The sequence below is a fragment of the Hirundo rustica genome, chromosome 4 (genome assembly GCF_015227805.2).
Source record: "Hirundo rustica isolate bHirRus1 chromosome 4, bHirRus1.pri.v3, whole genome shotgun sequence".
NCBI classification, from domain to species: Eukaryota; Metazoa; Chordata; class Aves; order Passeriformes; family Hirundinidae; genus Hirundo; species Hirundo rustica.
The window spans coordinates 52,191,126-52,215,951 of NC_053453.1; the positions used below are offsets into that span (position 1 = coordinate 52,191,126).

At 40.9% G+C, this 24,826-nt stretch overlaps 1 protein-coding gene across 2 annotated transcripts in view; it reads left to right on the forward strand.

Moving 5' to 3' along the window:
* The first annotated feature begins 1,847 nt into the window (after positions 1 to 1,847).
* The window catches only part of MRTFA (myocardin related transcription factor A), a 104,428-nt gene continuing 81,449 nt past the window's right edge, over positions 1,848 to 24,826 (forward strand). The window contains exons 1-3 of one of the 2 annotated variants that reach the window (XM_040061133.2): positions 1,848 to 1,949; positions 10,068 to 10,127; positions 21,268 to 21,529. The gene's annotated coding sequence lies outside the window, so the exon portion shown is untranslated. Of the gene's footprint in view, positions 1,950 to 2,245; positions 2,383 to 10,067; positions 10,128 to 21,267; positions 21,530 to 24,826 lie in introns of those variants that run through there. The other variant, XM_040061135.2, reaches the window with a different exon arrangement.

Below are 24,826 nucleotides of genomic sequence, written 5' to 3' on the forward strand. Positions count from 1 at the left end.
AATTTTGCCGTCAGTTTGTGGTATGCCCTTTCACACATCACCTGTCCACCCCTGTTCTGCAAACAGATCTATTAACAAGTCTTCTAAGCAAATGATTTCAAGAATGATCCACACACCATTGTTGCTAAAATTGGCAATGCAGAACAGAAAGAGATCCATGCTTTCTCCTTCACTTGGAGTATTTGTCTCAGAACCCAGAAGAGCTGTTAGAACACATGGGAGAAAGGAAGGTGAATATTTCTGACTTGTCGTTAAACCTGAAACTCCCAGAGTTACCATCCTGCATGGGAATGTTTTGTGGTTTTGACTCTATTCTTCCACTGAACCACCTCTGGAAGGCTAACCCTGTCAAACAGCAGAGAGAGGAATTATGTTACTTCAAAGATTTATGTGTGTAGCCAAAGCTGAGCTAGATCCCTGTGAATGAAAAGCAAAAAGTTGTAAGTGTCAGGATTGGAAAACCAGGGCAAGATAGTGGCTGACTGGCAATAACTGGCTAAGAATTAGGTTCTTCTTAGATACTTGTACCATCAAGTTTCTTATAATGAAGTTCACAGATTAATTGTACATGGCACAAACATTTTTTCCTAACTACTTCACATATATTGTTTTGCAGTTATAGCATATCATCCAGTTCTCTGACTATATGAGAGAATAAGGAAAGGCCCATGATGCCTTGTTTATATCACTTGTTATTGTATACCTCGCTCTTTTCTTTGTTTTGAAAGGTGATCCCAGCTTTTTCAGCTTCACAATGCGAGACAGTCCTTCACAGAACATTGTTACAGTCTGTCATGATTCAAGTCCTTTTGAGATACAGTAAGCAGGGGTGAGAACATCACTGCAGGTAAAGTGCACTGACTATTTATAACAATATTATAACACTCCAATTACGGTCTCGTGTCCTGACCTTTATGGATGCCATCATTGCTCTATTTTCTGTGCAACCTCAACACAATCAGCTGAAGTTTTTATTATGGACATTTCACCTGCTTGCACCATTTATCTTCCTGGCTTTGTACCACGTCAAGAAGCTTCATGCTTCTCCAAGAGAGGGAACAGACCACCCTGGCAGGCATCCTCCAGTTCAGTCACAGGTCAGGCAGTGATAGCAGCACAAACCACATTTTTGGCCGCTCTGGGATTTTGAGACTCAGGTACCCCTGAAACTGCTTTTCACAACAGCGAAGTGTTAAAATGCAAAGTTAGAAATGCATTTCATTTGAAGATTTCTGCTGGCCAATCCCTAATTTCCAGTAATCTTGGTTCACTGAATAATATCTTCTGATTTAAGACTGTGACGGTCTGGCGATAAAGCTGAACAATCACCATGCTGCTGCATTTAGTTTCCAGCACTTAAGATCCAGCCTCTGCTGGGAACCCCCCCCATTCCCATCCCAAGGATTAGGCGTGGGCGGTGCTGGGCGGAAACATGGGCGAAAAGAAGGTAAATATTCCCGGCTTGTCATTAAACCCGAGACTCCCACAACTGCCGGCACACACGGGATGTTCCATGTTTTTCACCGTCCCCCTGGTTTACTAACTCATCCCCGCACCCCGCGGCGCCCACACGGGCGGCGCTGCGCCTTTAAGGGCGAGGCCCCGCCCCTCCCCGCCCAGCAGGCTCCCTGTCCCCGCAGCAGGCACCCCTCCCCCTCCGCCCCGCCCGCGATGACCTCACCTCTGCCTTTCGATTGGCTACGTGCCCCGTCAGTCAGGTGACGCCCGCCCCCTCCCCCGTTAGCTTCCCCAGGTGCTAGCGGTCCATTGGTCACTTTTCGTGCCGCTCACCGGCGCGTCTGCTCTCTGATTGGCGAGGCCGGGGAGGGGCGGGCTCTTCCGCGGTTGCGAGGCGCCGGCCGGTGGTGGCGCGGCCGGGCTGCGGGAGCGGGGGTGGCGCCTTCTCCGCCGGGGACGGGCGCGTTCGGGCGAGATGGAGCCGTGACCAGGTGAGCGCGGAGCTCCGGCTCGGCCGGGACCTGCGAGGCGGCCTCGGGGAGCGCCAGCGGCAGACAGGGAGGGTGGGCGCGGGCCCGCCCTGAGGGGCCTCCCCGCGCTGGGGCTCGGCCGCTCCCCGTGGGCGCGGGGCGGGCTGCGCCCCCTCCGGAACCCCCGCGCTGTGTCCCCGCTGCTCCGGAGCGGTCTGCGCCCCTCCCCGTCCTCCCCCCGGGGGAGGGTGCCGTGCGTTCAGCGGGTCGGTGAGGGGTGGTTTCAGGGGACTCTTTCCGGCGCTCGGGGCCAGGCAGTGCTTACAGGGGTTCGCGAGGATTTGGGCAGCAGCCGCCGCCGTGTCCTGCTACCTCCACCGGGCTCCCTTGAACAGGGTTGATTTTCCCCGCTGGGAAGATGCTTGTCCATGCTGTGGCTGGGTGCTTGTTTGAGGTAACATCCGCGTGTCTCACCCGTTTGTCTTCCTCTCTGTGACTGTAAAATCTTGTATCTAAGAGGGCTGTAATTTCACGTCTTCCCTGGTTACGGATGAAAACTGACAATTCTATATGTGTGTCAGTGGAAATAACCCTCCGGAGACCTTTATGATCTGGATCTGTGTAGCCTTACACTACATCATGCAAACTTTGTGTTCATACGAGTCTGTGTGGTTCCGTTTTATAAAATAAGCCTTGAGAGAGCTGAATAAAGGGTTGCAGGTTTGCTGCTGCTTATAGCAGTCCCTTTCTGGTATCATTTGTCCAGACAGCATCAGTGAAACTGCATTTTAATCTGCCATCCAGAGAAAATAAATTTTGACGACATTAAATATGTTTCTGAGTTTGTAGCTTCTTTTCTGTATCTTGGAACCCAAAATATGCATTTTGTTTCTTGGTAGTATCTGAAGACACCGCTCTGAATATTTGGAAAATATAACGTGAGGCTATTCTGGGCTGAATATGTATATCCCAACGTTTGGTCTTTATTTTAAATTTGTGTTTGACTTCAGGGCTAGTTGTGGCATAGCTGACTTACTGGAAGTGTGTTTTCTACTTTTGTGTTGGTTTTCAGGTAAAAATACAAATGAACTTCCACCACTGATTTTAAAATATATGTGCTGCTTGCACAAAACCCCTCACTAGGTTTCTGTAAAAACACATTTCTGTAAAATCCATATTGTTGAACTGGTAGAAGTGTAAAACCTTCAGATGTTCATAAGTATTTCCAAAAATATTTCAGTCATTACTGAATACGAAATGAAAGGGACACTGATTAGTTCCCATTTGCTGCAGTGATTTAATAAGTGATCTAATAGTTGTGATTAAATAGAGTCTAATAATAGAATTTAAAATAAGTGTGTGATTGGAAGCTGACTGTGAACTCCTTTTCTGTTCTTTAGATTTCTGCTTTATGCTGGAAGGAGCAAAAGACTCAGGGCTAAAAGCAAATGCTTTAAGCTTTCCACAAGAAGGCAAATTGACTCTTCTTAGTTACCAGATACTGGCTTATTGAGCCCTTTCCAGTCCTTCCTCACTTATAATTTAGAAACCAAACGTGATTTCAAGAAAAGAGTGAAATATTGCCAGTTACAACTTCTTGAGCATCACGCTATTCTGTACAAAATTTGACCAGTGCTATGTTCACTGGTTCCAATAGTTGTGGAAGCAGCTTTAATTTCTGTTTAATTAGGGCCATCCACTCTTATCATCATGTGGGAGAAGGCTCCCAAATCTTTAGGCAACAAGCAGATAATGAAATAAAATGCAAAGAAAGGGAGTAGAGAAGACATTTTGATGTAGAACTAAGAGAACGTGGCATTTTTCCAAAAGCAGTCATTATTTTTTCCTCTTGAATATGAAATAATGGGAAACTCTTAGGTTTGAGGAGGAGTGCTTGCTTGCTTATGTGTTTTTCTTAATGCTGACTTCTACTGGCATGTCAAAGCAGCAGCATTTTTCACAGACTTTCATCCTTGAACCTCCAGGTGAAATGCAGATTCAGGCAATAAAAGTACCCTTTAATTATTGATGATATTATTATTAATAACAATATTTTTTTTTCTTCCCTACTGGGTTTAATTCACTACTGAGCCATGATTAAATTCCTGTATGGTATTTGGTGGGGAAAACAGCAGCTATACTAGAGAGAGAAAAATCAGAACAAAAATGGTTTGGATGTTGGAGCAGAAAGCAGATGAATTCTTACGATGTGTCAAAACATTGTCACAAGGTTAATTGTTGCACTCATTTGGAATGTACAGAGTGTCTCCTTATATGCTTTTTACCTCAAAAGCATAATTTGTAGCAACTCCAACACTCTTCTGCCTTTGCTGTCTATACTCAGCTGTCCTTCCTGTGTTGTAGATAATACAGCTGGACTATCTCAATATCTGTTGACTTACTGATAATTCAGTATTTGATTAAGATCCCTTTTGAGGAGCACTGTTGATTTCCTCCATGTAAAAAGTGGTAATAGTTAGCAAATCATGCTGGAGTTATACAAAGCTCTTCCTTTTAAGAGGTTTTGTTTGTTTGGTTGGTTTTTTTTTTATCAGTTGTATCCTGAGGGTCAATGTCTTTTCCTGAGAAACTGTCGGAGAGGAAGCAGAAAAAGCAACTGTTCAGCGTTCTCAAATTGTCAGACATCTACTCTGGGAAAGCCAAATCTAATTATTTCCTGTTAGACATATTGCTGGACTGTGACTGCAAACAGAGGATGTGGTTACACAGACATTTCTTTTAGTGATAGGGCTGTCTTAAACTGCTCTTATTCCCATTTGCCTTTTTTTCCTCTCCCCACCATGTGTTGTCACCTCAGTAGTGATGTGGAGTCTGTAGAGCTGCATGCTAGGCCAGGTTAGAGACTTGATTTTTAATCTGGGCATGTTCTATTCCTTTCCCCCACAGACCCCCCCAAATAAAAAATGGGAGGGGGCTGCAGGAATGCATAGCTAGAGTGGAGGAGCGGATTAGTAAGAGCTACAGCTAAAAGGAGCTATAGTTTAAAACTCTTCCTATGATTCTTCTTTTATGTGTGGGTGTCAGATGAAATGGATGAGTTTGTGTGAATTCAGAAACTCATTTCTTCGTCAAATACTCTGTTCAGTTCTTCAGGGATGCTCTGTGTGCGGTTAATGTGTATGTTTCACCTTCCAACCTTTGAATGCTTTCTGCAATGCAAACACTGTTAAGTGGCTTCTTCGGGGAAATTAATGGCATAGGGATGAGGACAGTTTTCATTACCAGACTTAGATGTACCACACTGGTCAGTTAGAGCCTTCTGATTTTTAGGTTGTCCTTGTGGAGGGCAAACAGTGCATATAGCTTGTACAGGAATCTGCCCTCAGTCTGATACTCTGTTTTCAGATGTGAAGAAACAAAGCTGCTGACAGTATTGTCAGTATTCCTTGGATCCTTTCCTATTTCTTATTCAAGACACTTATTTTCCACACAGATAAATCTTTGAATTTGTCACTTAGTGAAGTAATGTAATTGTTTAAATTAGTTTGGTTTATCTTTCAGAAATTTATGTAATAAATTTAGTTTGTCCAGCATAGCTTTCCCTTTCCCTGCCCCATTTTCGTGTGTGTGTGTGTGGCATAATTATTCTTGTGTGAAGAAATATTTTGGATTTATGCACACAGCCATATTGATAACATCTCTGTAAGAAGGTGAAATTTAACATAGATTCGCAAATCTTTTTAAATCTTGAAAGCTAAAGGCTGAGCTTTGAATTGGAGATTTCTGCACCTTAACCTTGTCCCATCCATCTGCTTTTGCTCTCTTACTACAAACTAGAGTGTCGACTACTTCTGCGTATCCCTCTTAATTGATTTATGCTCCTTATTTCAGTTTGTTTGGGCCCTGCTGATCCAGAAAAGCCGAGTTTTTGTGGAGTACAGCAGAGGAAGCATGGTAGCTGCTGCTGTGTGTGCCAGCACGTTATTTGTTAACAGCTGATCACTGGGGGCTGCCTTTTTGGTGCTGAAAGAAAAACTTTCTCCTGGACATGGTCAGGCGTTGCTGCTGCTGTTGTCTCTGCCTGCCATGGGCTCATATTGAAATGTGTATGTACCACAGTGCAGAGGCCCTGACATAAAGCAGTGCAGAAACTTTCCTATTTTGCCATCTGCTAGTGAGGCAAATGTGCTGACTACCCATTTTCAGAGTATCTTCATGTTAGGGGAACAGGAGACTGAAGTGATATGTCTAGTTCTGTGAAATTAATTTTGGTCTGGGACAGACTACATCACAGATTGTTTCAACCTCAAATTAATGTTTCCTGTAATATATGGCAATGACGACTCGTTATAGACACACATAGGGAGGGGATGTGTGGTTCCTTGAGTCCTACCCTTCCTGTGGTTTAGTGGAGCACGGAGGATGTATCTTCATTGCATGACTGATCCGTGTGGTTGATACCCTGTTTAGGCTTACTCAGATGAGATCATCCTTTACACACACAACCATAGCCATGTTATGATGAACTCATTCACTCTGCAGTTGTTTATATGTGTGATGGTACAGCTCTGAGCAAAGATGAGACAGGATTCACTTTCTATCAATTACAAGGAAGCTTCTTCAGGCAGAGACTTGAAAAAAAAATCAAAAGATTGTACTTGAATGATTAAAAAAACCCAAACTATTTTTGCCTTCCCTTGTGATCTTTATAGCAATATAAGAAATTCCCCAGCAGAATGCGGTTACAGTCCAGATGGTAACTTCATTTCTATTCCGCTGTGTATGATGGACCTGCATCCAGATGAGAGTTTTCTCTGAGTGACTGGTAGGGCCATGTTAATATTAGGCCTAATATAACTGTCTCTAAATTCGCTCTCGTATGTTGTGTTGGACATGATTTACAGGAGCAGATCACTTTTTAAAGCCTCCATCTAAGACACAGTCTGGGTGTTGGAAGGGTGGGATATGAATTCTGCATTGTCATGTTCTGATCAGACTTACGAGTCATGTCAGTCAGTTTGTGCTGTTCAGGCATGCTGGAACTCCAAGTCACCACTGAAGGCAATACGCCATTGTAATCACTGGAATAGCAGCCATTTGGCTTGAACTTGTAAACACTGACATATAAACTTTTCCATTGGATGGAGAAGTTTATCAGCAAGATGAGACTTGTGCATTTCTTAGAGATGACACTATTTTTTCTTCAGAAAATCTAGGAGAGTAGAGTTCTGCCTGCACTGACTGTAGTGAGAAGGAAAAGGAGTGTTGGAGGAATGTTTTGATTTTGCTGTGGGCAAAGAATAGCAAAAGCAGTTTAACTGTGGAATTTTGCCAGAAAATGTTTCAGTTATCAGATTAATCTTTGCTCACTCACTGCAGCATAGAAGGAGCAGTAAAAGAGCTTGTCTTTCATTAGAGTTGTAATGTTCTGCTAAATATTTGTGAAGTTTGACTTGTTAATTTTGAAGGCAGGGTGTGTCTGGGTTTTCTGTTGTTTCATCTTGAAGCTGGATTGAAATTCCATGGAGTGAGTGAATAGGAATAACAATAAGAATATGTTATACCTGCAGCATCTCTTATCTGAATAGCACACACATATTAGAAAAAAAAAAAAAAGATGACCGTTCATGCCTGTTACAAGCCAGTTATCTCCTATTTGGGGTTCAGATGATCAAGCAGTAAGTTGCAGGATGCAATACTTGAACTGTTTGAGGTTGAGCAGGAAGTTTGTTGGCAAATGGGATTGAAAGTTTTAAAGTTGACCTTTTACTGGCCAGAGTATCTAGAACAGAACTTTAGTCCTGAGTAGAGAAAGTAAGAAAAATGCCTGATGTCCAGGAGGATGAGTTCTGAGAGGGAAAACAAGGATCTCTAGGCACCAGAGAAGGCTAATGTAAGTGTTGGAAAGTCAGGAGAGGTAAATAACCTAAGGCCAGGAAAAAAATGCACTGAAGAAAATACAGATATTATTTTGACTGGTTATGGGGTTTCACTTCCATAGAAAATTAGCAGATTCCCTGTACCAGGACAGGCGGATCATGGAAAAACTCACTGCTGGACCTGTCTTGACTCAACTGAGACTCTGGAGAACATGGATATAAAGTGCTGCAAACTAAATGCAACAGCATGGTGATTGTTGATTGTTCAGCTTTATCAGTGCTGTTGCAATCCTAAATTGGAAGATAATATTCAGTGAACCAAGATTACTGGAAATTAGGGATTGGCCAGCAGAAATCTTCAAATGAAATGCATTTCTAACTTTTCCACAGTTCCCTGTTGTGGAAAGTGGTTTCAGGGATACCTGAGTCTCCCTTCACTGTCTCCTCCCCCCCCCCCCCCCCCCCCCCCCCCCCCCCCCCGAAAACCGAACCCACTCAAACCCAAACTGTGCCAAAAACTTGCACTGAAGTCAAGATTTAATATATGCATCAATTTCACTCACTTGTAATCTGTGATTTCAAGAACCAGCATCACAACTAAGTTGTGGTGTTACGTGCTTAACACTGTCAAGAGTGTTGCAGCAAAATTGTTTTGTTAAATTCTCAGGTACCTTGTTCATCTTGTTGGAATAGCAAACTCTTAACAGTGGTTAATTGTTTACTATTTTTGCAGAAGGCTTTCCTTGACTTCTTGAGGCCTTTTTGCCTTGCCTGTTAGAAAATCTAGGATCTGCAATCCTATAAAAAGTACATTGGAAGTATATACGTAATTGTGTAGTCTTGCATCATTATTATGTTTTAATTACAGTGGTATCAGTTTGCTGGGTTGTCAAATTAATTAAGTAGTTGTAAGTAATTTTAAATATTGACTTGATGACAAATACTGTGAGAGGTGGCAGAATGACTCCTTGATTCTGTGATAGAGCTATAATTAATGTGTGCTGGCACATTTTATTCAGAGAAAAATAGGAACTTTCTTTGTAAGAGAAGTTTCTGAGGTAGTTGTGTCCTTACTTCTTTTTTTCTTTTTTTTTCTTTTTTTTCTTTTTTTCTTTTTTTTCTTTTTTTTCTTTTTTTCTTTTTTTTTCTTTTCTTTTGTACCAGTATTGTAAATCCCTTCTCCATCAAATTAGCGGAGTTAAATGGAGGAGAGTGGGCCAAGTAGATATGCAACCTGTAGCTCCTTCTAAATAGTGTAAAGAGAATAAAATTATTTTATTTGTTGGTGATCAGAAAGCTCGCATTTTGTCTTATGCTGACTATCCAAGCATCAAGACTAATCAGTCTGATCTTACTTCCTGTTGTTGAAGTTTTTTTTTTCTCCTTTTCAGTGGAACTTTATTAATGCTCATGTCAAAAGTCCATCTGGCCTGCAGTGTTTGTATTTGGGGAGGTTCCTGTTTAGTTTTTATTTTATCTTATTGACAAAATATCATGACATCTTAACTAGAGTTTTGTGCTTCTGATGTCTAGGGAGCCCTAAAGTTGGAAAAGCTTGGAGGAGGAAATGGAATGGAAACTTTGACGATGTGTATTCTTTTTAAAGGTGGCAAGGGAAGTAAGAGTAAATGAATGGTAACTTCTGACCCTTTTTATTGCCATTTGAAACAACAGTCTTCTAGACCCTCCAAAGTAATTATTTTCTAGTTAGGTACTGCTGTGTATGCCTTTTAGAACTCTAAAAGAAAATGGTGTGTTATTTCAGTGCATTTATGAGTTTTTAAGGTGCATTTTAAGGTTTCTTCTCCCCCTCCTCCAAAATGGGATTCCTGTTGCTGTCTTGACAGATCTCTGTAATGTACTTTTATCTTTTCCCTGTTTTTGTGTGGATGGATAACCTGGTGTGATAAACTAGTTACAACAGTCTCCAAGTTCTACTATCCAATGTTTAAGAATTATTTCAGTACAGGGAGTAGAAAACTGAGTATATGATTTGGTGAATATTCTACCTTAGTACATCTCAAACAATGCATTCCTCAGAACTGACAAAGCAGCAGTCCTAAAATAAAAGTTCTGCTCTGCAAGTAGCATGGGGTGTGTATACCAGTGTGGCACTCTTGATGGTATTCCAATCCAACTTCTGCAGTGTGTACCAAATGAATTAAAGATTCTATTTAAAAAGAATCCCAGATAAAGGACTTTGCTCCTTAATCTTAAAGGAGAAAATGTCTGTGTTTGGTTTTGTTTGGTTGTTTGTTTTAAAACCTCTGAGTATTTGTGTCCTGTTTTCTCTTTTCAGTGACTGGGGAGAGAGCTGCTGGCATGGAAGTGAGCTGGGTTTGTAGGAACTGTGAGTAAGGTATGTGTTGTATTCTTTTTTCTGTCTTTAGTCTGCACCTTTTTGTTCTTAGGTTTTGACTTGAATACTGCTTGTAGTCACTAAAAGTGAGGAATAGTATTGTTTAGAGATAAAATATTTTGAATTTATATTAGAGTCAAGTGTGACAGATGTGCAGTAAGGACTAAAGTAGTGTCAAGAATATAAACAGCACACGTGTGCACTTTTCTATGCTCCTGAGCAATTAATAAGACTTGTTTCAACAAAAGCAGCAGTTGAATTTAGTATCTTTTGAACTGGCAAAGAACATCAGCAATTCTGATTCCCGCATCCCTACACCATGTTCTTTACTTACGTTGTTTAGATTTCCATGTTAGGGAGTACTTGCTACTTCAATAAACTGGTTACCTAAACAAGACAGTAATATTGATCTTAGCTTCTCTGTGAATCACTGAAGAAAATTCTCACCTATTTTCAGTAGTGAGGAAATCCAAGGGCGGAAAGTCAGCTATTGTAAGGGAAAAAGGGAACAGAATATCTAGTAAATCAATTACTGGGCCTTCTACTTAATGAATGTCATGCTGGGTAGCTGCATTAGAAGATGCCAATAAATGCAAAGAAATTTGAATTCCACACCCAGTGTCCGTTGATGGGGAGGAGAGACAAAACCAGTTCAGATTGGTTTAATTTCTGTAGACAGTTTCATACTGTCATGACTAAAGAATGTGACTGGGGTCAGAAAACTTCTTGTAGACTGTTTCAGGCTTTGGTTTCACACTATACTTCACATGATGTAACTGAAAGTTGTCATTTTTCAATGGGTCTTACTCTTCTGTTTATTTTTTTCTTTGTTGGTATAGGGTTTTTGTTTGGTTTTCTGCTTGTTTTTAATAAAATCTGAGGAATCTATAGTTGGAGGGTTCAGATTTCTATCACAATGGGAAAAACAAGCATGTTTCAGAGTGTAGCTTTTCATCAGAGCAGCAAACTGAATTGAATTGCTCTGGCTGCAGAGTCACTGCTTGAAGGAGAGAAGGTGAGAATTTCAAACTGTGGTGTGGTGATACAATATGGACATAAAATCTCAATCACAGTCTGTGATCAGACTGAATTAGGTAAAATATAAAGCTGCTTCCTCAGACACACAAAAGTAAATTGCCAAAAATCCTTAAGGTTCTAAAGTTTTGAAGTTTTGCCTGCTGCTTTGTGCTGCAATGAGTGCTTGTGCCAGGAACTGAACTGACTGAAATTCAACTACTTTATTTTAATTCTTCTTTTTCTGTTAAAAATGTATAAATTTAAAAAATTATTTTCTTTTATTTTAGTCTAGATTTGTTCCCTGAGCTGTCTCTCCTACCTTGCCTAAGTCACTGTTTTATTATGTCCTGTGTCATCCCATTCTAGACCCAAATTTCATTTCCTCTGTCTGAAAGTATATTGTTTCTTCTGAGGCCTTACTGCCATGCTTCTCTCGTCCAGTGACTTTCTCATCCCAGTCTGCTCTAAATCCATATTCAGCAAGAGTTCCCTCATACTTTTTCAGCTGTGAATTCCCAAGTCAAAGCTCACATCTGGCTGCGGATCATCAGCATTCCCTTTTCTAGTTTGCTGTAGCCTCCCTGCTTCCATCGGTTGTTGGCATCCACTGCCACATGCCTTTGCTGCTGGCTGAATCCATTGTTTCCACTACTTGCCCCTATGGGGCGAGGAGGAATGCTTTGCCTTTAACATGAAGGAAATTTTAAAAGATGCATCAGACATTGATTGCAAGGAAGCCAGCTAGTCAGAAGGTGGTGGAAAGCAGACAATCCTGTTGTAAACACAGTGCAGTTCATCATGCATTTCTTTGGCAGCAGTGCAGGCTCAAACAGCTTGCTCCCTTTCTCAGCTCCCTGTGTTTTGCTGGCATAGCTGTTTTTGTGGCCATGGTGAGACACTCTGGGGAACACATCCTCCTGGAAAGAAGTGTTTTTTCTCTAGATTATTTTTCATCTGGTCCAGTACATGTTGTCTCTTTAAGATTTATGCTGGTTTCACAATGAGGAAGGTATGAGAGTGGGAATGTGTAGCAGGCTGCCTAAGTCGGCACTGCTGCTACATATTTGTGTGCTCTTTGACATTACAGTTAAGTTGATATTTCAGTGTGCCACTCTTGCAAAGGCAGGTCAAACCTCTGCACAGCCTTGCACTCCTGCTTCTTCCTTTGCATCAGAGCTGGTGATCTGCAGCCACAGGGCACGATCCGGACAAAAATGTTTCTGATCTTTTGCAGAGGGAATCGTCTGCTGGTTTGGCTGACCTGAGTCACCCTGTGGGTGCACAATCATTAGATCAGACAAAAGGAGAGCAGCAGGACCTAACAGCATGATAAGCAGTAGGCTGAGTTCTTCTTTTAATTATGATGTTGAGCTCTATCATGACCAAGGCCTAAAATACATTAGTGTACCCACTGGCATATGACACCTGAACATGACTTTTTTTTTTCTCTGTTTTGTTCTTTGAACTTCAGCAAAAACTGTTATTTCTTCAGTAGCTATCATCTTTAGCCTCACAAACTAGATCGTTCATTCAACACACTGAGAGGTGTGAGGGAGTTAGGTGTCTATAAAGGACTTCACCAGTTTGAGGCTTAATGTCTTCTGAAATTAGAAGGATGTTGTCCTCATTCATGCTTTGAACTAAAGTAAGCACTTCAGAAATTGGTGCAAAGTTCATTTTTTTTCCCAGCAAGGATTGTTTGTTCTAAGTATCATTGCTAATCTCAAAACTAGCTTTGGTATTATCAGTTCTCTGTGTACCCAAAGTTCCATGAGCTTGAAAGCCACAAAGTTCCTCTAAATACATATTGAAGAATGAAAAATATTTCTTAAAAAATAGCTGGAATCTCAATCTACATTTCTTAGCTTGCTATTTGTGGCTTTTAGAAATTAATGTTTAATGATGATTTTTCAAGACTTCCTAAAAACATTCTATTGCTGCTGGATGGAGTGAAGCAGATGTTAATGTTTTATGGAAATATTTAGGGCTTGAGAAATACCATCATTGATGAGTGGTTGTTAAAATCATGTGCAAGGCTGTGTTTGTCTACAGCACAAATGAGCCATTTGATTGCTTTGCACTAGATGTGCATCTTTTCTCCTTCAAGTCCTGACATTTTTATACAGCTGTTCATGCCTTTTGTCTGATAACATGTCTTGCTGGCCCAAGCAAGAATATTTTGACTCTTGTATTGCTTGACTTGCTGGAGGTGGTAGCAGAGAGAGACAGGGAAGATTCAAAGATATCCTCTGTTACTGCAGTGTTACCGGCACAGTACATATACAGATTCAGGTTCTTTAGCTCAGATAAAGTTGTACTCATCTGTGTTTTACCAGCATCTTCATTCCCATGTGTTGCAAACTTTGCCTTTATAATACAGGCTTTGCAGTGGAGCAGCTTGTGATCATGGGAAAGACAGTTTACATCTCCAAATCACTGGTTCTAATCCAGAGTGAATTTGGTTACTTTTTGATTACTTTTGCCCCTCTGCCTGTCCCTGCTCCCAATAACTGTGGAAATGAAGGAGGCTGATGACAGATTCATTTTGCAGAAGTCAAATGCATGTGGAATGTGTGTGTTAAAATAAAACTCCATAATCTAAGGTGACATCTTTTTAAAAGTGGTCTGTGTAGTTTGGTTTCTTAACTTAAGGTGGTTCCTGAAGAAGTCCTCAAGAGTGTATCTCTTCCAGGATACAGTCTGTGTGATGTTTTGCCTTGCTGCTGACTATTATATATTCTTTATGGACAGTATGATCATGTTAGCTCTCAATTAACTGGAAAGATAATTCTGCCAACAGTTGTGTGCCTAAGTTAAGCTGACAAATGGGAAATGAAATAATTGTTTTAATACAGCTTTGTAGATGATCTTGTTGGTGACTTTGATGTCTAAAGATATCTCTCATTCTGATTATTGTAACTGCTTGAGCTAATGTGGGACCACTGCTTCCACCTGCTGTAAACTTCACTTCTCTTGCGTTATTCTTTTAATTTGTGATGACTTGAGGGATATAGGTGCTTTCAGGCATGTCATGGCATTCTCTTCCAGTCTTCTTGGTCGTTTCAAAGATTTGTCCACTTAAGCAACTTTGCTTCAAGATTGCCTCTTGGCTGGCTGATCTTAGCTGGCATAATAATTCAACAGAAGGCTGCTCTTAAGTTTAAAATGAAAAACTGCCCTGTCTACTCAAAATAGCCCAGGTGCTCACACATGCTGTTGCTGTTAGGTGCTGGGAGTTGCTTAGCAATTCTTAAATCAGTTGGAAATCACTATTGCCCTGGCAACTTAGTCCTGTAATGCAAACAAGGGAAATCTGTTTAGAGAGGTGTCCTTTCTTGATTCGGGAATTGCATGTGGTGTTGTGGTGTTTGTTTTTTTTTTTTTCCCCTCTGCTTTTCTGATTTTTACTCACTTATTTTAAAATTTCTTCTGTTTTAATTTTAAGTTAAAATTCCTCTGTGTTTTACTCTGGTTATTGAGTTTTGATGTAAGGAAAGGTGATAGTCCTTGGTTCATTTAAATACTAAGTCTCAAGATCTTAATTGTGTCATGAGTATGTGAATATTTCCAAAATCATGCAAGGGCAATAGCATGCTCTCAGGAGTTTTAAAGTTATGTGCTATAAAACACATAACCACTGTCACAACAGTTCAAGCATGAACCATTGTCCCTAGGTTACAATGTAAGATGTGCCCAAAGTATGTATTCTATCACCGTCTACATGAGCTGTTGAAACTAGGCTGGGCAGTGTTTCCCTTGCCCCCTCCCTCCAGACTGTCTTCTGTTAATGGCCCATCAATGCCCTGCCGCATGACTCATAGGTAACTCCCTCCAGGAGCGATCTCTGTTTAATGGGCAATCAAGGACCCATTGCAGGACTCATAGAATGATATCAGCCCCTTGTGAGATGCTCTGCCCAGGGGGAGGAGCCAAGCATTCCCACCTGGATATAATCTGGGATTTGGGACAGCACAGGCAGCCTTACCCACTGGATTCCCAGAGGACAAGAGCTACCAGACCTTTCTGTGGGATCACTGCTTCAACAAGACCACTTCATGTGTACTGCTACCACCACCACATGGTATCAGGTTGTATTCTGACTCTGTCAGGGATCTTTTGTACTATTGCTTTTTACTTTACTTTTTACTTCCCTTCCCTTCTTTTTCCTCCTATTAAATCCTTTTTTCTGACTTTGAGTCCCTTGCTGGTTTTGCTTTCAAGCCAGCACAACCATGACACCTGGGAGGAAACACCTGCTGAAGAGAAACAGTAGACATTACTTGTAAATAATAACAAATCTTTATCCATTTCTAACTTCTAAAGTAAAGTAAAGTCTAAAGTAAGTTTGTCTAAAGACAAACAAGACAGAGTCAGTTTTGCACAAGGTACAAGATTAAGAACCACAGCCATAAAGAATTTTCTGTAAAATACTCCTTCTATCAAACCTGCAAGTTAAAAAGACTGAACTGCTCTGAAGCTTGTTTTACATGGTAGCTTTTCAAGTGCATCCTCTTGCCATTGCAACACTATATCACAGGAAACCTGATTAGCTTAGTCATTGGTAAAAACAGTATTCTGCTTTACATTTTCCGTATGACAAACTTAGAGAAATTTCTCTTAAAGCTGCTTATCCAGGATCACTGAAGGATAGCTCAAAGCCTGGGAGGTGAGAGAGAAGCAAAACAGACAGACACAATACAGTATGGAAACCTCTCTGACCAACAGTAAACTAGTGAAGAATAAACTGGGAGGGGGGATTTGGATTATTTTCCTGTCATTTTAGCTCCATTAATTATCCCATCATAAGGGCAGATAAGCACCAATGTTGGCACCGGGAAGCAACAAAGGCATGTGTCCAAGACCGCCCCTTTTGGCAAGAGCCAGCTTAGACCAATTTAGCTATATCATACAACCACATCCTCTGGTTAGACACTAAACTGGCACTGCCAACAAAAGGAGCAGTCCAGCCTGCTCATTCCTTACCTCCTGTCAGCCAGCACGGGCTGAACCAGATCAAGGAACTGATCTGTCTTCAATTTGACATGGTCATACATACACACACAGACACTGCTAGTTTTAATCTGAATCTGTTGCTGATCTGGCTTGCCAGCCAGCCACACAAAAGCGTGGTTATCATGAGGGAGAATAAGGCACAAGGAAATAAAAAAAAAAAAAATCAGATGGCTACTTTTGGTAGCAGTCATCTAGGGGTGTTATTAAATGATTTAATCTATTCAACATTTATGTTGGATATGGACACATGCACTGTAGTGACACAGCTATGTGTGTAGTTGACAATGGACTGGGGAACTGATTTTATTGAAAACACAAGTGCTGGGAGTTAGATTTGTTTCTTTTTTTTACTTGTAGAATTTTTCCCCATTATTTGCTAGGAGACACAGCTGGGTACTTATGGACGCTCAACCAAAACAGAGAGGTGGCCAAAAGTCGGGAGGGGGAAGATCATGCGAGTTTTGGGAGCAGGTAAAGGATGGGGCTGGAGGCAGCCCTCTATGTTCCCTTGCTCTCAGCATCAGAGGGAGGACAGCCAGGCTGTTTGCTTGCTGCAAGAGGAGTTCACTGTCACCACCAAGTCCGATCCTGGGAAATCTACCATCATCTGCTCTTGTGCCCAGGAATCCTGAGCTCTTGCTCCTGCCCAGCTGGAGCTGGGCCCGGCCTGTCCCACTGTCGCGGCTTCTTCAGCGCTGCTCTTTTTGCTCGGGTGTGGCCCTGCATCCCCTGCCCCGCCGGGGCATCCTGCCCCTGCCTGCCAGGGACATCCCTGCCGTTCTGGCTGCCACCGCGGAGCTTCTGATTTATCTCATCCACCAGCCCGGGATTTTCCACCGTTCCAGCTTGGTGCTCTGAGAGTCCTGCAGGGGCAGTGAGATCAAACTGCCCCGGGGTTTGTGAAGCAAAGCCCTCGAGGTTCCTGGTTCTGTTTTTAATGCTGTAGTTGTTGTTGTTGTTTGTTTTGCTTTGTTATACATACTAGTAAAGAACTGTTATTCCTATTCCCATCTTTGCCTGAGAGCCCCCCCGTAATTTTCAAAATTATACTAATTCAGAGGGAAGAGGTTTGAATTCTCCATTCCAAGGGAGGCCCTGCCCTCCCTAGCAGACACCTGTCTTTTTCCAAATCAAGACATCAGGAAAGAATGTCTGTTTTTCAGCTCAATAGATTCCCTAGTCCAAGAAGAGGGCAGTGTAGTGACAGAAGTGAGCAGCTGGACAGTGGAGGACTTAAAAGTTGCTTAAGCTGATGCTGCTGCTGTAGACCATCTGTGGTATCACAGCCACTCTTGTCCCAGAAGTAGCTGGCCAAAAAACAGAAAAATGCCATGATAGAAAGCTTTTGTCTGGTAAGGCAACAGATACAAATCCTTAAGGGTACTTACTCTGAAACCCTTATAGAGGATAAATACTAGATCTTAATACTGTCCATTATCTTCTGAGTGACTCACTTAAAGATCATGGCATGGCAACATTTCTTTATGGGAAAATTTCTTGTCTGGTTGGAAATGACAGGAAAAGAAACATTGTAAAATTTAAATTAGTTTCTACATATTAATGTATGTAACTGTCTGATCATTCTACAATGACAGTTATAGAGTGGTATAACTCTCTGGGAAGTCTAGAAATAGACTTATGCTGGTTTGCAGAAAAGGATTTGTCATCTTTCACAGGACTTCTAAATACTGTAGCATTAATGTTTATAAATCCTCAAAGCATCTTTCAAATCCCTCTCTGCCCTTGTCAGACTTTTAATTGAAAACATCTAAATCAAACTCATCTAATTATAGCTTTTATTGTAGTCTTGAGGACTGGATGCCTTTTTTCTTTTTTAAATTGTGGTGATGTGTTCCATACCAAAACTTGGCACCGATCTGAAAAAGAGTTCTCTTTCCCTTAGGAAGAGGCTGGATGTTTGGATGCACTAATGGTATCAGCTGGTTCTGTCCTTGTGAAGTGCTGGTGATGCTGCTCAGCAAACTGCATCAGCGACCTGATTTAGCTGTAGTGTGAACCAGAAAACTAGCTTTTACACCTGGTTTATTCTCTGTCATTGCAGAGTCTTGTGCTGGCCTGGAGTGGGAGGTGATGTGAAGGAAGGAGAAGGCAGGCTTACCAAATGCACTTTAATTGTTCAGAATGGTTCATCTCAGTTTTGTTTCATTTGAGCTGCAGCCTTACGTGAACTAACAGAATTGTTGTCCAGACTGACTGATTTTTTTCTATTTTTTTGGTATTTTGTTGTGGTGTTCCACTGTACCATGCTGGTTTAACCGTGCCTTGTATGGAATTGATCCAGATGAAAAATTGCATTTCAGCTGAATCAGCTTTCTGATCAGTTCACAGTATGGCTCTACAAGCAGCATTTCCAGCACAATTCAGGACATAGCTGGCAGAGCAAGAATGAGTGTCAAGAAAAGGTTTGCTTATGCTGTGTTCCTTTGATGTGGGACAAACACTGACTGACATGCCAACTACGATTAAGATACCTTCCATCTGTGTCTTTTTCTGCATGACCTAGGAAATGTGCAGGTCCAGGTGCAATTCTAGGTAGTCCAGCTGCTGTGATGAAGTTTCATTGGACAATTTAATGTCCAATGAAAGGACATTAAATTGAAATTATAAATCAGTTTATAATTTCAATACCAATTAACCCCCTTTGGTGTGGTGTTGGTCAAGGTCACATAGCAAAATGGTGTGTGAGCACAGGTCTCTTATCTTGTTGGGCTGTAGCTGGCTCTGCTGGACTGCTTTTACTATGGCTTTGATACTGTGCTTTTCCATAAATGATACAGTTTCAGTAGTCTGGCTAATGTCAATATACTAGGGAAATAACACTGTTGTTAAAGTGGTGTTTGAAATGTGATTTTCCTAGTTCATCATGCAGGTAACAAATTCCTCTTGAAAATAAAATCCACTGTGTTAGAAGTTCTTAAAGACATTTGCTATTTACGTAGTTGAAGCAGATCTTGCATATTTGAGACATGTCAAGTTTTTTGGGGTTTTTTGTTTTTTTTTTTTCCTTTTGAGAAGAGGAAGGAAATCTTTCTTTTCTAGGGTAGACTGAAGACAGGAGGTTGAGAATTCTGCCATTCCATATCTGTGTGGGGTGAGTGTTCGATGTCTGTTGCCTGTTTGTGATTTCATGCCTGGCGGCACTTCTGCTTGCACATGATCTGACCACCATGTGGAAGCAGGTGAAGTGTAATGCCTCCAGTACATCTCCATCCATAAAGCAGATTGGCTTTGGCTCCTCTAAGGTGAGGACAACAGCCCTTACCAGGCAGCCTCCTACCTGGGTAATTACTCTTCCTTTAGCCCCTTTCCACAGGTCTCCCATCTTACAGGGACAGGGCCTGAGGCCAACTGTGTTGGTTGTGTTTTAACTCTTTCCAGCCTTTGCAAAGGTTGTTGTGGTGTACCAAACTCCGTTAAGTCTGTGGTTTAACAGTGTGCGGTTTTAAGTTTTCTCTATCGATTATTAAAAGAAGGGCATGATACCAATTTTTTTTTCTTTTCAGATTACTGTTACAATTTGCTTTCAAATAGATATGATTTCACGTTTGCTTTGGACAGGAAAAATATCAAGGAAGGGGTAGGCACTTTCTAGCCAGATTTTAACTAAAGTAAAAGCAAATACTTCATATAGCAGTAAGGTTTGACTCAGTCTCATTTGTTTTGTTTCAACAAGCACCAGCTTCAGTTGGTGGGTTTTGTTGTTTCCTATTTTTTTTCTCCACCCTTCTTTTCTTTGCTTCTCTTCAGATCATGACATAACGTCCTGGGAATGAATGTGTGACAACATGGATGAAATAACATGTTTTCATTACCAGTGAATTCTTACTGTTGTCTTAAATATACAGTGAAAAATTCTTGAAACAAATATTTGTACCACTTATGTAACTTTGCTCTGGGTATTACAGAGCAAATGGTGCTAATCAACCGAAGCATGCAAGTGGGGAAAGTGACTATTTGAGCTCCTTTGCTAGCTATTGATGCTTTGATGTTGTTGCATTCATCCAGGTTAATGATGAGTGTTAAGTGGGGTATACTTAATTAACTCTGTGTTGTTAAAATCTTTGTTTCAAGTTTCTGCTTTTTGATTGGTTTCTGGAGGATTATCCTGATAGTTTTGACTATGCTTTACCTGCCTCTTTTTGAAGTTAGTGTCTGCGAGTACCTTTTGCTTGCTAAATAACAACAGTGCAGAGTCTTCTGAGTTGAACCAGCAGTATGTTAAGAAGGAGACTTCTGTACTCATAAATCAAAATCAAATATGATTGCCCTTGTATAATGTCCATTATTGTTTAAATGTTGACACAGTAACCATTTCACTGGAGACTTAGAGCTGGTTTGTTTCTGTTTAAATTACTGAACAGAAAAGAATTTTAATTTGGACATAGAAGTGGCTTTTGAATACCTACTTAAAGAATTATGGAAATAAAACATTTAAAAAATACTTACTTTGTTAAAGCCCTTTATATATTGCACATTTTGGTTACTGTAGCTGAGCTTTAAGACAGGAAAGCTTTTCTGTTTATGTGGAATATTCTTTTTCTATTAATTTTCACTGATTGTGAATGGGGAGGACAGAATGGAACAAGAGAATTATTTTTTGATCACAGTTGATTTTTATCTGAAAATCCTCATTTGTTGTAATCAGCTGTCCTTCCAGGTTTATTATGAAGGATTACTTTACATGACTGGATTTCAAATAAACTGTTGTTAAAACACTATTGTTGATATAATGGACAGTAGTCAAGAGATCAGCAAGGTTCCAAATAGGCTCGCTTCACTAGAATGAATCAATCTGTGTCTTCTCAAGACTGAATTCCTAAAATACCAAAAATGGAGAGTGTTCTCATACTTTCTAAGAAAATTATAGTAATCTCTAATTTCATTAGTAGTTTCTGTGGTGATGCTGTTGGAGGTTTATGCAAGTCTTTAAACTGCTGAGTTGAGCAAGTTTCATTGGATTTCAGCTGATGAGGATCACACAAACTCGGCACGTTTCTCTATAGCATGGAACACACTGTGATGAACTGGATATATGGCTAAGACCCTCATGTGAGATTTTTGGTCTAGTTTTTGCTGTTTTGTCTTGCAGGTTGCCATCACGAAAGCCAAAGTGGATTTCTCCAGCGTGGTGTGCCTGCCCCCTTCCGTCATTGCTGGAAATGGGCTGGACGGAGGAGGGGCTGGCGAAAATGATGATGAGCCGGTGCTGGTGTCCCTTTCAGCGGCCCCCAGCCCGCAGAGTGAAGCTGTTGCCAATGAGCTGCAGGAGCTCACCTTGCAGCCCGAGCTGACCCTCAGCCTCCATCATGGCCAGACCCCCAACCTCCTCCCACTCAGCGAAAGGAAGAATGGTGAGTGGTACAGTGTGCTCATGTCTCATGTAGTGTGTCCTCACCAAGTGGTGGTGTCATGGTAAATGTTCTGATAACAGGTCTGGTTTTTTTTTTTTTCTTCTTACTATGGCTTTTTGGTAGGAAAAATGAATGATCTAGAGTTCACAAAATGTATTTACACTGATTGGAAGGATTGATGCTAGTGGCTGTGGAAATTCCACAGAGCTCCAGTGATAAATGCTTTGTATTATTATTTTAGGTGAATACTAGAAACTGCTTCCCTGTACTTTGTGGTGACTGAGTTGTGCAAAACTGAGACAGTCAGTCAAAGGAAGTGTTAGCTCACCTTCAGACTGTAGCCATCTATAGATTTTTCTTTGTCACCTTGGTCTGCAGTTGTCAAGGGTTGAGCAACTTTCTCACTGCAAGTGTCTGAAAGGTTCTTTCAGACTTCCTGGAAGGAGAAGGAAGAACTAGAGTTAAAAATTAAGTGTCCCAGTAGGCCTGATGATCCTAGACTGGGAATGGCCTGTGTATATTTCTCAACTTGCAGGTATCTTATGGGCAACTATATAGTCGGTTACAATATAGTGGCAAAATACAAGGTCACTCCGTGACCAGAATTCCTGGCTTTGAAAGACTGTTACCTGTCTGAAGCTCAGGATCACCAGGCTGCCATGAAAGCCTTTGCATATTCAGCCTTATCGTGTGAGAGAGTGATGAAACCATTTGATAAGTGGTGGCTTCTATTTGGGAATTCCTTTTGGTGATCTCTCTTCACTCCATCTTCTGGAGTATATTTTGGTAACTCTTGGCAATATGATGGTCTTGCTGCAGTCTGAATTCATGCTAGCACTTGCAGGGTACTGTGGATTTGAGCATGGTCAAGTTCTGTGTGCCTTAATGTTGGACATTATGGAATTGCATAACACAGCATATAAGAAATGCTGGGGAGCTTAAGAGTGGCTTTATAGCCAAATCATAATGCTTATGGTAGAGTGATTTAGAATATGTGCACTGGAGAACAGTAATTAAGTAAGTAACTTAAGTACATAAATAAGTACTCAAGTAAGTACTCACTTAACATGGCTGCTCTTTGTATTTGGGAAATGACCATGCCTTTCTCTGAATGGTGTATCAGTATTTTGCAATTTGGAAGAATTGATTAGCTTAAACACAAGCGTTGGGTTTTTATGAGGTTAAAAAGAGTTTCCTCATTCATATACATTATACGACCACTATGTGATCACAGTTATATTTACAAAAAATGAAGAAGATAGAAATGGCAATAACAGAACAAAAAAAAAATTAATCCTTAATTTTTATAGGCTTTTAACATAAAATACAAGAGATGGAGATAAAGGTGGTGATGGTAAATAGAAGAAAATTGGAATGTGAAGTCAACAAGGTAGACTGTGGTCTCAGCGCATCTCAACTAATGGTAGACTTGGACATTTTATGGTTTTGAAAGGAAGGAGAGATTTCAAATGGTATTTAATTGAGATAGCAGTGAAACTGATAGAGCTGGAACATGGGAAAAGCATATGAGCCTTTGTTTCAGCACATGACAGCTGGCCATCTGAAGGTTAGATTTTTCTGGAAGCAGGGTCCTTCTTTTAGCCAATAAGGCATGATCAAGGATCCTGAAGTGGGAAGAAGCAGTTAATTTTTATGCTACTGGGAAAAGGATACTAGTGCTAGGAACAGACAAGAGTACCTTGTAGCAGCATTTTGAATGGTGTGGTTATAGTCAGAGGAAAGAATATTCTGGCACAGGAATGAAAGTCTTTACAGGTTTCAGTTGTTTGGATAAGTTAAAAAATGGTATTTGGGGACTATTTAACAGAAATAGATTGTTTTCCTCTACCTGAGTAATGTTATTTTTATGGACTCAGCTTTGAAGTGGTATCGTTGTGGGCTGCAAATCTGCTTGACTGGAATGGGTAAAATAGAGTTGTACTTTAAAAGTATTTGAAAAGGAGCACCTCTGTCCATATCTTTTGCCAAAGAAAATGAAGATATTCCCGGAAATGACTCATTAGGTGGGTCTCTTCAGAGCTGATTCTTTATCAAGGCTCAACACAATAATGGGAATTTTACTGCTGGAGGGGCAGCTTTTCAGGTGAGGCATAAAGTCCAAAGTTCCTGAGCTAGATTATCTGAATATTTTTTATCTTTGGAGGTACACAAGAGGTACACAATGCTCTTTTCTCCGAGGCTGCAGTATTTTGTTACGTATTGTTTGTGTGTACATTCATTAAAGTATAATCGGAGTGAAAAGTGCCGTTGAAATATAGTTATTTGCAAACTGTTAAAGCATAAAAGAACGCTTGGTTTAGTGGGCTGCTAAGAAATTTAGTGAGCTATTTAAGAAATTGAGCTGATGCATTTTGAATTAATAAATGTCTTCCTTCAAATGGGAACTTCTCAGTTATCTTGGGGTGGAGGTCGCGCAGCTGTTGAAAGCTGTTGAGCTTGTTAAAACTCCTTTCTTAAATATGGTGTATCTTTGTTGTTGTGTCCTCAGTTTCAAACACGTTAAAAAATTTCCAAGATGATATGCCAGTTGAGATGGCAATCTGCTTAAACATTTGAACAATCCAGAGTGGTTGTAGCACATACCTTGTGCAGTGAAACTGCTTCTGTGACAACTTGCCAAATTCAAGGTATGAGGAAGATTCAAGCTGAGTGACAGTGGGAGGGGAGGAGATGGTAAGTAAGAGACTTGCTGGAAGATGCCTATCTGTGTCAAAGGGTCTCCTGTTTGCAGTTCTAGACAGGCACTGCTGACTCACAGCTGAAGTAACTACTAATGCTGAGAGCATCTAACAGATTAACTCTTTCTGTAGCTTTTGCTAAACAGACTTGGCTTAACTGTAGGTATCTGTAGAAAAGTATGACGTGGGTTTGTATGGTATTTGTTGCGACAGACTGTAGTTCTGGAACATAAACTATTAGCTGAGTTAAAATAGAAATTTCTTTGGCTTGTGAAGCTTCATGGAATTATGTATCCCCTGGGAAAACTGGGAATGTGGTTCTGTATATGCATGCTGCCATATACCCTAGGACAGCAGATTCCTTTTTACTTTTTTTTTTCCTTCTCTTAGAACTGAAGAGCAGCCAGACACAGTTTCTGGGGGTTTTCTTGTTGGTTTTGGTTTGTTTCAGATCCTGCCTTCTCTTCATATTCTCCCTTACCACAGCTGCACATTCTCCTGGAAGGGTAGGTACATGTGGACACATGGGTGTCTCTTTGAGACCATGAGCAACTTGACTGAACAGCTGCTGTTAAGTTACACAATTAAAGGACAATAA